This window comes from Myxine glutinosa, chromosome 2, assembly GCF_964187855.1.
Source record: "Myxine glutinosa chromosome 2, kmMyxGlut1.1, whole genome shotgun sequence".
Classification (NCBI taxonomy): Eukaryota; Metazoa; Chordata; class Myxini; order Myxiniformes; family Myxinidae; genus Myxine; species Myxine glutinosa.
Window position 1 is genome coordinate 234,223,497 of NC_136262.1, and position 12,814 is coordinate 234,236,310.

A 12,814-nucleotide genomic window follows, 5' to 3' on the forward strand; every position below is an offset into this window, starting at 1 on the left:
TGGAGTGTAGATGAAATTTAAATATAATATTGAAGTTAAACATTGTTAAAAAGAAAAATTCCGGATATTAAGCGTTATTGAAGCAGTCTTCTACATTGCCCTAATTCACCACCCTATTTAACATGTCCAAGTACTGCTAAACCGTAGGTTATTGGAAGTAACAAGAAGGCGATTTGTGTTCAACACTGTTCAAGTGTTAATTCAATTTAAATAAAATAAAGATTGTAAAATTCATTTCAAAAATTTCTGGAATTCACTGGCGTTAAACGTTTGTCAAACTTTCCTTTCACAAAGCTCAGAACAAGTGTGTGTCTCCCCTCAGGAGAACCAGGAAACAATATCTCTCCACTCTCAAGACTGAACTCTCAAACCTGTCTCCCTCCTCCAAATCCTGGTGGTGTCTGGTCAAATCTGTTTCTGGTGTTTGTTCCCCTTCCATCCCCTCCCTTACCTCAATCGGCTACACAGCTGACACCGCACATGAAAAAGATGAATACCTCAAAAAGTGTTTGCCTCAAAATCTTGTGTCCCAAACTCATCGCTCTCTGTACCCATCTTACCCAGTCGTACCCAGCTGCTCCTGGACGCTGTGTGCTTCTCTCCCAAGAAGGTGGAGACGTTTCTGTCAAACCTCGACTCTGATTCCACAACCAGACCAGACGGCATTAGCCCACGGTCCCAAAATTCTGCTCCGCTATGCTATCTTTTTTTTTTCTTTTTTTTTTTTTGGATACAGAATCGAGGCTCGTGAAACAGCTAACATTTATCACACAAACAAATCAAACAGACAAACAAACAAAGTATATAAAAAGGGGAGCGGTAGACAAGATGGGGAGGGAAGGGGAAGCACATAAACACACCATTTGAGAGCAGGGACATCGGGAGATGTGTGGGAGGGAGAGGGCTTGGGGGGAGGCGGCATGGGAAGGGGGGTGGGGGGGGGGGTGGGGGAAAAGTATAAACACAAGGACACCAAGGACTTCCAGGAAAGAAGTTGGTATTTCAAAAAAGTGGATTTGGGGTGAAATTAGCGGGGGTAGACAAGATCAAGGTTTTGGATGAGGGAAGACAAGAGATGGTGGTGAACAGCTGTTTTAAAGACCTGGAGGGAGTAGTGGGATTGAAGAGAGTGAGGGAGTTTGTTCTAGAGGTGGGAGAAAAGAGGAATGAAGGAGTGAAGGTGAGCAGAGAGTCTCGATTTTGGCAGTTTAACCATAAGAGTTTAACCATAAGACTCTCTGGAAAATCCTCTCTATCTCTTTGCTGATGACTCCACTCTCTGCCGCTCCATTCCTCTTCCCTCAGATCGGCAGTCTGCAGCCTCCTCACTCTCTGAAGACCTGGACAAAATCACAGACTGGTCAAACAAGTGGAACATGTCTTTCAATCCTGCCAAATCTCACTCTCTTACTATGTCTCTCCGAAAAGATCGACTGGACAACCCTCCCATCTACTTTCTCAACAATCCTCTCCAAGAAGTTCTGTCACTCAAGCTTTTGGGTCTCACTATCTGCCATGATCTTTCTTGGGAAAACCACATTTCCAAGCTGGCCTCCAAAGCCAGTCGCCGACTGGGCATCCTCCGTCGTGCGAAGTCCTTCCTCGGCACACCTGAGCTCCTCACCACATACAAGGCTTTCATCCGCAGCTCAATGGAATACTGTTCTCCCCTATGGGCTGGTGCTCCTGCCTCACACCTGGCTCGGCTTCACGCTGTTGAATCCAAAGCTTTCAAAATCATTGGAATCTCCCGCGATGAAGCTATCTCTGAGGGCCTTTCACTCACTCACCGCAGGCAGGTAGGTGGTCTTTCTGTCTTCTACCGACTCCTCTCCGGCCTTGCTCCCCCAGCTCTCTCTGTGCTCTGTCCCCCAAATATTCCTACAGGTCGCACAAGATCTGCCAGCAACCCTCTGATGGTTAAACTGCCGAAATCTCGGCTCTCTGCTCACCTTCACTCTTTCATTCCTCTTTTCTCCCGCCTGTGGAACAAACTCCCACACTCCCTTCAATCCCTCTCCTCCCTCCAGGTCTTTAAAACAGCTGTTCACCAACATCTCTTATCTTCCCCCATCCATAACCTTGATCTTTTCTACCCCCACTAATTCACCCCAGATCCACCTTGTTTGAAATTCCAACTTATTTCCTGGAAATCCTGGCAGTGTCCATATGTTTATACCTCTCCCACCCCCCCCCCCCTTCACATGCCTCCCCCCCTTCACATGCCTCCCCCCCAAAGCCCTCTCCCTCCCACAGATCTCTCGATGTCTCCATGTCTCTCGGTCCCTGCTCTCAAATGTTGTGTTTGTGTCCTTCCCCCTCTCTCCCCATCTTGTCTACCGCTCCCGATGTTATTTGTTTTATGTGTCTGTTTGTCTTTCTGTGTGATTAATGTTCGCTCTTTCACGAGCCTCGATCTTGTATACAAAAAAAAAAAAAAAAAAAAAAAGTGGGTTGCAGGCAGATCTTGTGCGACCTGGAGGAATATTTTGGGGACAGAGCCCAGAGAGAGCTGGAGGAGCAAGGCCGGAGAGGAGTCGGTAGAAGACAGAAAGACCACCAACCTGCCTGCGGTGAGTAAGTGAAAGGCCCTCGGAGGTAGCTTCATCGCGGGAGATGCCAATGATTCTGAAAGCTTTGGTTTCAACAGCGTGAAGACGAGATAGGTGTGAGGCAAGAGCACCAGCCCAGAGGGTAGAGCAGTATGCCATTGAGCTGCGGATGAAAGCCTTGAATGTGGTAAGGAGCTCAGGTGTGCCGAGGAAGGACTTCGCACGACGGAGGATGCCCAGTCGGCGACTGGCTTTGGAGGCCAGATTTGAAATGTGGTTTTCCCAGGAAAGATCATGGCAGATAGTGAGACACAAAAGCTTGAGTGACAGACTTCTTGGTGAGGATTATTCCGAAAGTGGATGGGAGGGTTGTCCAGTCGGTCTTTTCGGAGAGACATCGTAAGAGTGTGAGATTTGTCAGGATTGAAAGACATGTTCCACTTGTTTGCCCAGTCTGTGATTTTGTCCAGGTCTGCAGAGAGTGACGAGGCTGCAGACTGCCGATCTGAGGGATGAGGAATGGAGCGGCAGAGAGTGGAGTCATCAGCAAAGAGATAGAGAGGATTTTCAAGAGAGTCGGAGAGATCATTGATGAAGACCAGAAAAAGCACAGGGCCCAGAACACTGCCTTGGAGAACTCCAGCCTGAACAGGAAGAGGAGATGAGAGAAACCCATTCAGGGCCACACGTTCACTCCGACTACAGAGGAAGTCCGCCAGCCATGCGTGGAGATTTCCATGGATACCATAGGAGGAGAGTTTGGTGAGCAGAGCAGGGTGCCAGACCGTATCGAAGGCACGTGATATGTCAAGGGAGACAGCTCTAACTTCCTGTTTGGCATTGAGGACCTCCATCCATTGTTGAGACAGCAGAAGCAGCATGTCCAGAGTAGAGTGACCTGGTCTGAAACCAAATTGATGATCAGAGATCAAGCCATTGGAGAAGAGGAAAGATTTCATATCCGAAGCAATGATGGATTCCATGACTTTGCTGATAATTGGGAGAAGGCTGATTGGTCTATAGTTGCTAGGATCTGTTTTTGCACCTTTTTGTGTAAAGCGGTGATGTTGGCTGATTTCCAAGCAGATGGCAGATGACCTTGAGCAAAAGAGAGGGTGAAGAGAACAGGGAGAGGGAGCGAAAGAGCGGAGGAACAGGATTTTAGGACCCGTGGGCTGATGCCGCCAGGTCCAGTTGCAGAATCAGAGTCGAGGGTTGACAGAAACTTTTCCACCTTGTCAGGAGGAAATGACACAGCGTCCAGGAGCAGCTGGGTACGACTGGGTACGGTGGGTACAGAGAGGGATGGGTTTGGGACACAAGATTTAGAGGCAAACACAGAGTTGAGGCATTCAGCTTTTTCACGTGCGGAGTCAGCTGTGTAGCCGATTGAGGAAAGGGAGGGGATGGTTTGGGAACAAACACTAGAAACAGATTTGACTGGACGCCACCAGGATTTGGAAGAGGGAGACAGATAAGAGAGTTCGGTCTTGAGAACGGAGAGATATTGTTTCCTGGCTCTCCTGAGGGTGGACACACACTTGTTTCGGGCTTTGCAAAATAAAATGAGATTTCCTTCCGTTGGATTGGCTTTCCAGGAGACGAAGGCAAGTTGTTTCTGGGCAACAGCCTCACCACAAGATTCCGTGTACCATGGACGGTTGGAAGGGTATGACAACTGAAGGCGAGATGGGATAAATCTGTGCATGAGAGAGAGCAATTTACTTTGGAAGAATTCCCAGGATGAGTTGATGTCAGAGGCGGTAGAGATGGGAGAACAGTCCAGATGATTGATGGCTGCTTGAAGACCGTGCCAGTTGGCCTGAGTGAAATGCCAGACTCGTCGACGCTGAGGAGGCTCCCTGAGAATGTTCAGAGAGATGTCCACTTTAACAAGCACATGATCAGATGAGCCGATTGGAGCAGAAGAGCAGCAGACATTTTCAGGGAAGTTAGTCATAACCAAGTCCAGAAGAGAAGATGTTCCGTTGACTGAGATCCGGGTTGGGAAATTGACAGATTGTGTCAGTCCCAGTGAGTCGCAAAAGTCCTTTGCTGAGGAGCCATGGCTGGTGAAAGAAGTACCCACACCCAGCCAACTGGCATGGTGACAATTGAAATCACCACATATGAGGAAGAGAGAGTTGGGATGAGTCGATAGAAGTTGGTCCATATTATCAGACAGTGAGATGTAGATGGAGTCATCACTGTTTGGTGGACGGTACAACACACATATGAACAAGAGGTGGGAGCGAAGGGGAAGCCGTAGCCAGAGGTATTCCTGGGGGTGAGGTGGAGAGAGGGCAGTGCAGGGCAAGTGAGAAAGAGAGTTTTTGATAAAGATAGCAACCCCACCTCCAGGACGAGGCTCAGGTCTATCATACCGGTGGAGGGAGTAACCCGGGAGAGATACTAAGGAATCAGAGACACCATGAAGGAGGAAAGTTTCTGTTAAGCAGATCACGTCTGGTTTGTGAGAAGCAACCTGTATGGAGAGATCAGTTAAGTTTGAACGAAGGCCCCGGATGTTTGAGGTCCATACCATTTATGAAGAGGTCGGGAGAGCTGTTGAAGGTGTGTCAGAGATTTCAGAATAGCTCGGAGATATGGAAGGATGGGGCGGACAAAAGGTTTGATGGTGATTGGGTGAGGCACAGTGAGGTGTTATTTGAGGAGGAGGAAGAGCGAGGCAGAACGTTGGGGGAGATGGAGGTGAGAGTTGGAAGGGGGAAGAAGTGGGGAGGACGCTTTGAGGAGGAGGGGTGAGAGGGGGGAAATGGAGAAGAAATGAGGATGGGGAGATTTGAAGGGGAGGGGTGAGGGGGGAGTTTATGAGGGGAGGGGTTAGGGGGGAGTTTAGGAGGGAAGGGACAAGCGGAGGGATTTGAAAGGGATGGGAAATGGGGGAGATTTGGAGGGGAGGGGTGAGGGGGGATTCTAGGAGGGGAGGGGCGAGGAGGAGCCGAGGAGGGGAGGAGTGTGGGGGGAGTTTAGGAGGGAAGGGGAAAGGGGGGGAGATTTGAAAAGGATGGGTGATGGGGAGGATTTGGAGGGGAGGGGCAAGGGGGAAGATTTTAAAGGGATGGGTGATGGGGAAGATTTGGAGGGGAGGGGTGATGGGGAAGATTTGGAGGGGAGGGGTGATGGGGAAGTTTAGGAGGGCAGGGGTGATGGGGAAGCTTTGGAGGGGAGGGGTGAGATTGGATTTTGGAAAGTGTACGATTAATGGGAAACGAACATTTATTGCAAAATGAGTTTCTTGTGACCTTCAAGTCAAAAATACGTTTAAGGACGCTGGAGGGGGGAGGGGCGGTGGAGTGCAGGTGAGTTCAGGGAATGTATGAAAGAGGCACTGTAAGAGATGGAATTTTTTTTTGGAATGAATAGATTTGGTGAGCAAGTCAAAAGCAACCTTTTAAAGAAGAAGAAGAAAAAGGTGTTATAATAAACGACAGAATACAGTATTTCAGGGGAAAGTTTAAACATTTTAAAGTTTAACAGTGAAAACTATCTGGGGAAATGGGGGTGGAACACATGGTCGAAGAACGAACGAACAAATAAGAACAATGAATAAGAACAGAGAAGGAAATATTTTTTGGTTTTTTTTTTTTTTTTAGTTGAGAGTTTAAAAAAGGAAGTATGGGGTGAAAAGACTGGGAAAAACAGAGAATGAAAGTAATTGGAGCATAATCGACGGACCGCTGAGAGAAAAACAAAGCCTCAAGGTAGGACACGGTACAACGCCTCAAAAGACACGACACGAATTAACACGATTTTCTATGCAGGTATGAAAGATTTACACCGAGAATCTTCCTAGCGACCCACTGTAGGTACACACACCATAAAATAAATACAGTTTTGACGAAAATACAAATGGGAACAATTACTTAACTTCGATAGCATGGACAGCTTTGAAAAAACGTAACCTCGCCGGCATGACCGGAAGCGGAAGTCATCTCACCCTCTTTCTGTTCTCTTCACCCTCTCTTTTGCTCAAGGACATCTGCCATCAGCTTGAAAATCAGCCAACATTACTGCTTTACACAAAAAAGGTGCAAAAATAAAAACTTGCAACGACAAACCAATCAGCCTGCTACCAATTATCAGCAAGGTCATGGATTCCATCATCGCTTCTGATATGAATTTGGATCAATTTGGATTCAGACCACATCACTCTAATCTGGACATGCTGCTTCTGCTGTCTCAACAATGGATGGAGGTCCTCAATGCCAGACAGGAAATCAGAGCTGTATTCCTTGACATATGTCATGCCTTTGATACAGTTGGGCACCCCACCATGCTCACCAAACTTTCCTCTTTTGGTATCTATAGAAATCTCCACGCATGGCTTGCGGACTTCCTCTCTGGTCATAGTCAACGTGTGGTCCTGAATGGAATTCTCTCATCTCCACTTCCTGTCAAGGCAGAAGTTCCTCGAGGCAGTGTTCTGGGCCCTGTGCTTTTTCTGGTCCTCAGCAATGATCTCTCCAACTGTCTGGAAAATGCTCTCTTTCTCTTTTCTGATGACTACACTCTCTGCCGCTCCATATCTCAACCCCCATATCAGCAGGCAGCAGCCTCTTCACTCTCTGCAGACCAGATAAAATCACAAACTGGTCAAACCAGTGGAACATGTCTTTCAATCCTGACAAATCTCACACTCTCACAGTTTCTCTTTGTAAAGACCATCTGTACAACCCTTTGTAACTCAATATTTTGGGTCTCACTATGTACCATGATCTTTCATGGGAAAACCACATTTCCAAGGTATCGCCGACTGGGCATCCTCCGTTGTGCGAAGCCCTTCCTTAGCACCTCTGAGCTCCTCACCACATACAAAGCTTTCATCTTCAGCTTGATGGAGTACAGCCCTCCCCTCTGGGCTGGTGCTCCTGCCTCACACCTAGCTTGTCTTCACGCTGTTTTTAACTGTTGATTCATGCTGTTGAAACCAAAGCTTTCAGAATCAGTGGAATCTTCTGCAATGAAGCTGATTCTGAGGGCCTTTCACTCTCTCACCGCAGGCAGGTTGGTGGTCTTTCTGTCTTATACTGACTCTTCTCCGGCCTAGCTCCCCTGCTCTCTGTCTCCCAAATATTCCTTCAGGACGCACAAGATCTGCCAGAAACCCTCTGCTGGTGTAACTGCCAAAATAAAGACTCTGCTCACCTTCACTCTTTCATTCCTCTTTTCTCCCGACCCTCTGGAATAAACTCCCACACACTCTTCAATCCGACTCCGCCCTTCAGGTCTTCAAAACAGCTGTTTACCACCATCTCTTATCTTCCTCCATCCAAATCCTTGGTCTTTTCTACCCCCGTTAATACACCCCACATCCACATTTTTCAAATTATGACTTCTTTTCTGAAAGTCCAAGTAGTGTCCATTTGTTTTATACCAGTTTATCCCCTCCTCCCCTCCCCCCCACCCCCGCCAGCGCTCCCCCTTTCACAGATCTACCGATGTCCCTGTTTTCTGCTGTTGTTGTGCTTGTGTCCTTCGTGCTTCCCTCTCTCCCCACCTCGTCTCCCACTCCTTATATTTTATGTGTCTCTGTTTGTTTTTGTGTTCGTAAGACGAATGTGTGTATTCTTTGTTTGTGTGTTTGTGTATTCTTTGTGTAAGAATAAAATACAAGTACAGATGCATTCAAAGTACACTACCCCAATGCCAGATAATTAAATATTCTCCAGCGCGGCATTGCCGGGGCGCCCTCGGCGACCGGAAATACCGCAGTGCAGCTCATAGAGACTGTATTCGGAGGGCGAGGTGTACAATAATTGATTGATTAATTGCATAATTAAAATCAATAAAAGATTATCATAAAATATTTTCTTAATCAATTGGCTAATAGCATAACTAAACCACTAGTGCTTCATCCGAAAATGTATCTTTTAGAAATCTAATTAAATAAGTCATTAATAAAAAAATTAATAATTAATTGATTAAATTATTAATCAATAAATCAAAAATATCCTTTATAGCCACATCACTTGGTCACTGTCATGTCCAAATATGAGCTTCCAAGCTCAAAAGGTGCCTGAGATATTGCCCAGATGAGAAAGAAAATAAATAAATCATAAATAATGAAAATAAATAAATGATAATCATAATTTAAAAAAATAATAAATCAATTGGCTCATAGAACACATAAGCCAACACCATTTCATCTGAATCTGTAACTAAAAATTTTTTTTATTTAGTCTTCAATCAAATAATTATTCGATTAATTGATTAATTGATTAATCAATAAATCAAAAATAGCCTTTGCAGCCAAATCACTTGGTCATTGGCATGTCCAAATATCAGCTTCCTAACTCAAAAGGTGCCTGAGATAATGGCCAGAAGAGAAAGGAAATGTGTAAGTACTTAATTAATCGCTAATAATTAAATAACTCATCAATTAATAATATAATTGATGAATCAAAAAACAAAAACTACCGTTTTTGACAATACTTGCTCACTATTGTGCCAAAATTTCAGGTTCCTCGCTCAAAGGATGGCTGAGATATCGCCCGGCCAAACAAGAAAACAATAAAGAAAACAAGAAAACAACCAGAGTGAAAACTCAGTACTCCCTTTCAGCGTGCGTCATTGCCGAGCCCCCTTCGGTGCCCTGCAATGACATTATGCAGTGCCTGGAGATGGCATAGGAAAGGAGCGGTGTACAAAAAGAAAATAAAGTAGAATTGTACTCAGCAGCACATCCTTTTCACTTCAATAACAGTTGGTGGTTGAATTCAGTCAGCTGATATGTAAATCCTATTCAAGTTTCAAGTCAATCGGATGAAAATTGAGGATTTTAGAAATTTGAAAAGGTTGTTCACCTTTGTCCTATGTTGACATATTTGGTGAAGTTTTGTGAAGATAGGTTTAAAATTGTGACCTGTAGGCAAGTATAAGTGAGCGGACAGACAAACACACAAAACAAACATCTCTTATCTTCCCCCATCCAAAACCTTGATCTTTTCTACCCCCGCTAATTTCACCCCAAATCCTCTTTTTTGAAATACCAACTTATTTCCTGGAAGTCCTTGGTGTCCTTGTGTTTATACTTCTCCCACCCCCGCCACCCCCCTTCCCATGCCGCCTCCCCCCAAGCCCTCTCCCTCCCACACATCTCCCGATGTCCCTCACAAATGTTGTTTATGTGCTTCCCCTTCTCTCCCCATCTTGTCTACTGCTCCCCTTTTTATATACTTTGGTTCTTTGTCTGTTTGATTTGTTTGTGTGATAGATGTTAGCTCTTTCACGAGCCTCGATTATGCATACAAAAAACAAAAAACAAACAAAAAAAAACCCGGAGTGATCAACATACTTTTCAACATAAATAATTTTTGCCAAGTAACAAACAGACAGACAGACATGGGTGAAAACATTACCTTCATCCATCTTCAGTGGCACAGGTAAAGATACCTGTTTTCAGTAACTCTTTGAGGAACCTCAGTTGAAACTGAGATTAATTGAGTAAGGTCATGCGACATGGAAAAGTTAAATGCACTAACACCGGGTGAGACCAAACTCTCGTTGAGACGGAGCTAAGTAGCTGCACGACATCCGACATTGATTTTCACTTTTATTTCTCCCTGTGTCTGTATACGAGTCTCAATGGAGGTTAGGGGCAGAGGATAGTGGCAGTCAATACCTATCTTTTGTGACAGAGGTAAAAATGAAAAATAAATCACAGAACATAAAGGTTACTTCTTGACATTCGATGTTGAATTAAAAAAATACGTCACGTACCAGACTTAGGTGTTAATCCATCATCCTGAAATTGGAGACTGCAGAAATTATTTAGGAATCTTAGTTTTACCGCACATTCCTTTTTTTGCTTGCATTATTTTCATTAAATCATTATTTGTTGACTTTCAATTTCTTGTTCTGTGTGTTTATTAGTCCCCTACCAGTGTACACCAGAGGGGACTATAGGTTTGCATGCCGTCCCTCCGTCTGTCAGTCCGTCAGTCTGTCAGTCTGTCAGTCCATCAGTCCATCAGTCCGTCACGCAAAGAACAGTTTTCCAGACTCTTTTTCTAAACGCTTCATGCTAATGATTTCAAACTTGGCACATGGTTTCCTCATGATACGTTACAGATCAAGTTCGAACTTCACGACGTTTCGATCATTTTTGACAAAGTTATGGCACTTTGAACTTTGGGAATTCTGATAATTCTGATGATCCTTAACGCAGTACCATTTTAAGTTTTAATTTCCTTTAAAAAAGATTTTCTCTGCAATAATAGGACTGATTGAGATCAAATTGTCACCGTAGGGGGGACTCGGTCTGTAGAATATCTTAATGGTAATTATGACATCACCGGTCACGTGGTTCGGCCGCCATATTGTTTTTCGTGAAAACACGAAAACCCCTTTTTCTCGGCAACGGCTGAACATATCGAGGCCAAAATTTGCAGGCAGAATCGCATACCCATGACGAACAAAAAAGTCAGCGAGCATGACGTCATGCGTCACATGGTTTTAGAGTTATGACGTTTTTAAGCATGAACCTTTAAAACCGAGCCCCTCCCTCATTTTTGATCCATCGAGGGGAAACTTCACAGATCTGTTCAGCATGTCAGTCTACTAAAATGTCCTTTTGGAATTTGCAATAGGGCACGTGGTTTGGCAGATATCGTTAATTAAACGAAAATATTTTTTAAAAAAGGATATCTCTTGAATCGCTAGTACCTCAGACCGTGAGTTGTTAATTATATAATTCACACAGTGCAATATGTGCAGGCTGCTCCACGGAGTGACCTTGCGGGCTTATCAACGAGGCGAGGCGTGACACACATGTGTCTCAGCATACCTCAGATCAAGTTTGAAAACCAGCATCAACTGTGCATAAATTTGCATATTCGATCATTTTTGACAAAGTTATGGCACTTTGAACTTTGGTAAGGGACATGTATTGCAGCGCAATACTCAGAATGCTTGTTTATTTGGGGGTTCGGTTAAACCCCCATCGTGTCCGTCCGTCCAGGAAAGGCCACGGGACCAACGTTTCCCTCGCGCGCCATACAGAGGAATGGCCATCGATTCGGCTCATAGGCCATGGAGTTAAGGCTCATTTGGTCATCCGTCGCGCTGTTGTCTTCACCACAGAGTCGACGTGACAATACAATCACAATATAAGCCACTTTAGTGAAGTAGGTTCTCACACGATGACTGAAATAGGGGTGGCTACTTCAAGAATGGGAGGACTCCATTGCACCTTCTGAAACCTGCATGTGGAGATAAAAACCAATGACACATACACACACACACACACGGGCGTGCACACACACACACACACACACACACACACACACACACACACACACACACACACACACACACACACACAATTGCAAAACCCTGTCTCCTACTGTGCGGCGGAAGGGCTAATTATTGGATCCACTTCCGGATCTTCACCAAAATCTAACCAGTACGTCCTCGTCAAACACGTGACCTGTCAGTAGGTGATAAATGTTGCTTCTGGGACACCTCCGTTTAACATGGGAAATCCCTATCTAATGTCATTTACCCCCCTGTCTTTTTCAAAAATCATAAACACCTCTATTTCTCCCTCTATGAACCTATAATCCTTCTCACCTTATGAACCTATAATCCTTCTCGCCTTATGAACCTATAATCCTTCTCACCTTATGAACCTATAATCCTTCTCACCTCCACTCTTTAGTCTGGCTCATACTTGGTTCTATCATTTATGGCGAAACATTGCATCATCTTTTGTTGAGCCAGTTGCCAACGTGGCACAGGAAATGACTCAGCCTTGCCAATGACTCAGCCTTGCCTATAAAGGCTCTAACCACACCTTGCTTTTTTAAACACACGTTATGTTTCTCTGGAGGATGGAGGATGAAGCTTTATCAGAAGACAGGTAAGTTTTTTTTGTTCTCACGATTAATTATTCATTGTCTTATATGGAACATCATTAACAGCCTCTCAATAATTATTGTTTTTTCTCTTTTTACAGTCTATCTTTATCAAAGCTGGTGATTGATGTTGAAAATGAAGCCAATGATTATCACCAACAAAGGGAGGATTTGAATGAAACGCTTAAATAATTCACTGTAGTTCGGAGGGGTCTTCATAATGAGATGGTTGAATGTTTGAACAGCCTCTCTCACTCATTAATATTACCCAAAGCTGTCTCTACAAATGAACAAATGACTGACAACGAATTAAACACCTTGTTTGGGATGTTATGTGAGAGGTAAGATATATGATTAATTCTTCACAAACTTTGATACTGTGTG

General features: G+C 44.6%; 2 protein-coding genes across 6 annotated transcripts in view; both read right to left on the reverse strand.

Annotated features, from left to right (window-relative positions):
• Positions 1-12,814, reverse strand: part of LOC137420741 (uncharacterized) — a 211,194-nt gene that overhangs the window by 115,441 nt on the left and 82,939 nt on the right. The gene's annotated exons all lie outside the window — the stretch shown is intronic.
• LOC137420740 (uncharacterized) overlaps positions 1-12,814 on the reverse strand; it is a 99,147-nt gene that overhangs the window by 6,268 nt on the left and 80,065 nt on the right. The window contains exon 1 of one of the 5 annotated variants that reach the window (XM_068106076.2): positions 11,714-11,817. The exons of 3 other annotated variants lie outside the window; for them this stretch is intronic. The gene's annotated coding sequence lies outside the window, so the exon portion shown is untranslated. Of the gene's footprint in view, positions 1,200-11,713; positions 11,818-12,814 lie in introns of those variants that run through there. One more of the 5 variants, XM_078772361.1, reaches the window with a different exon arrangement.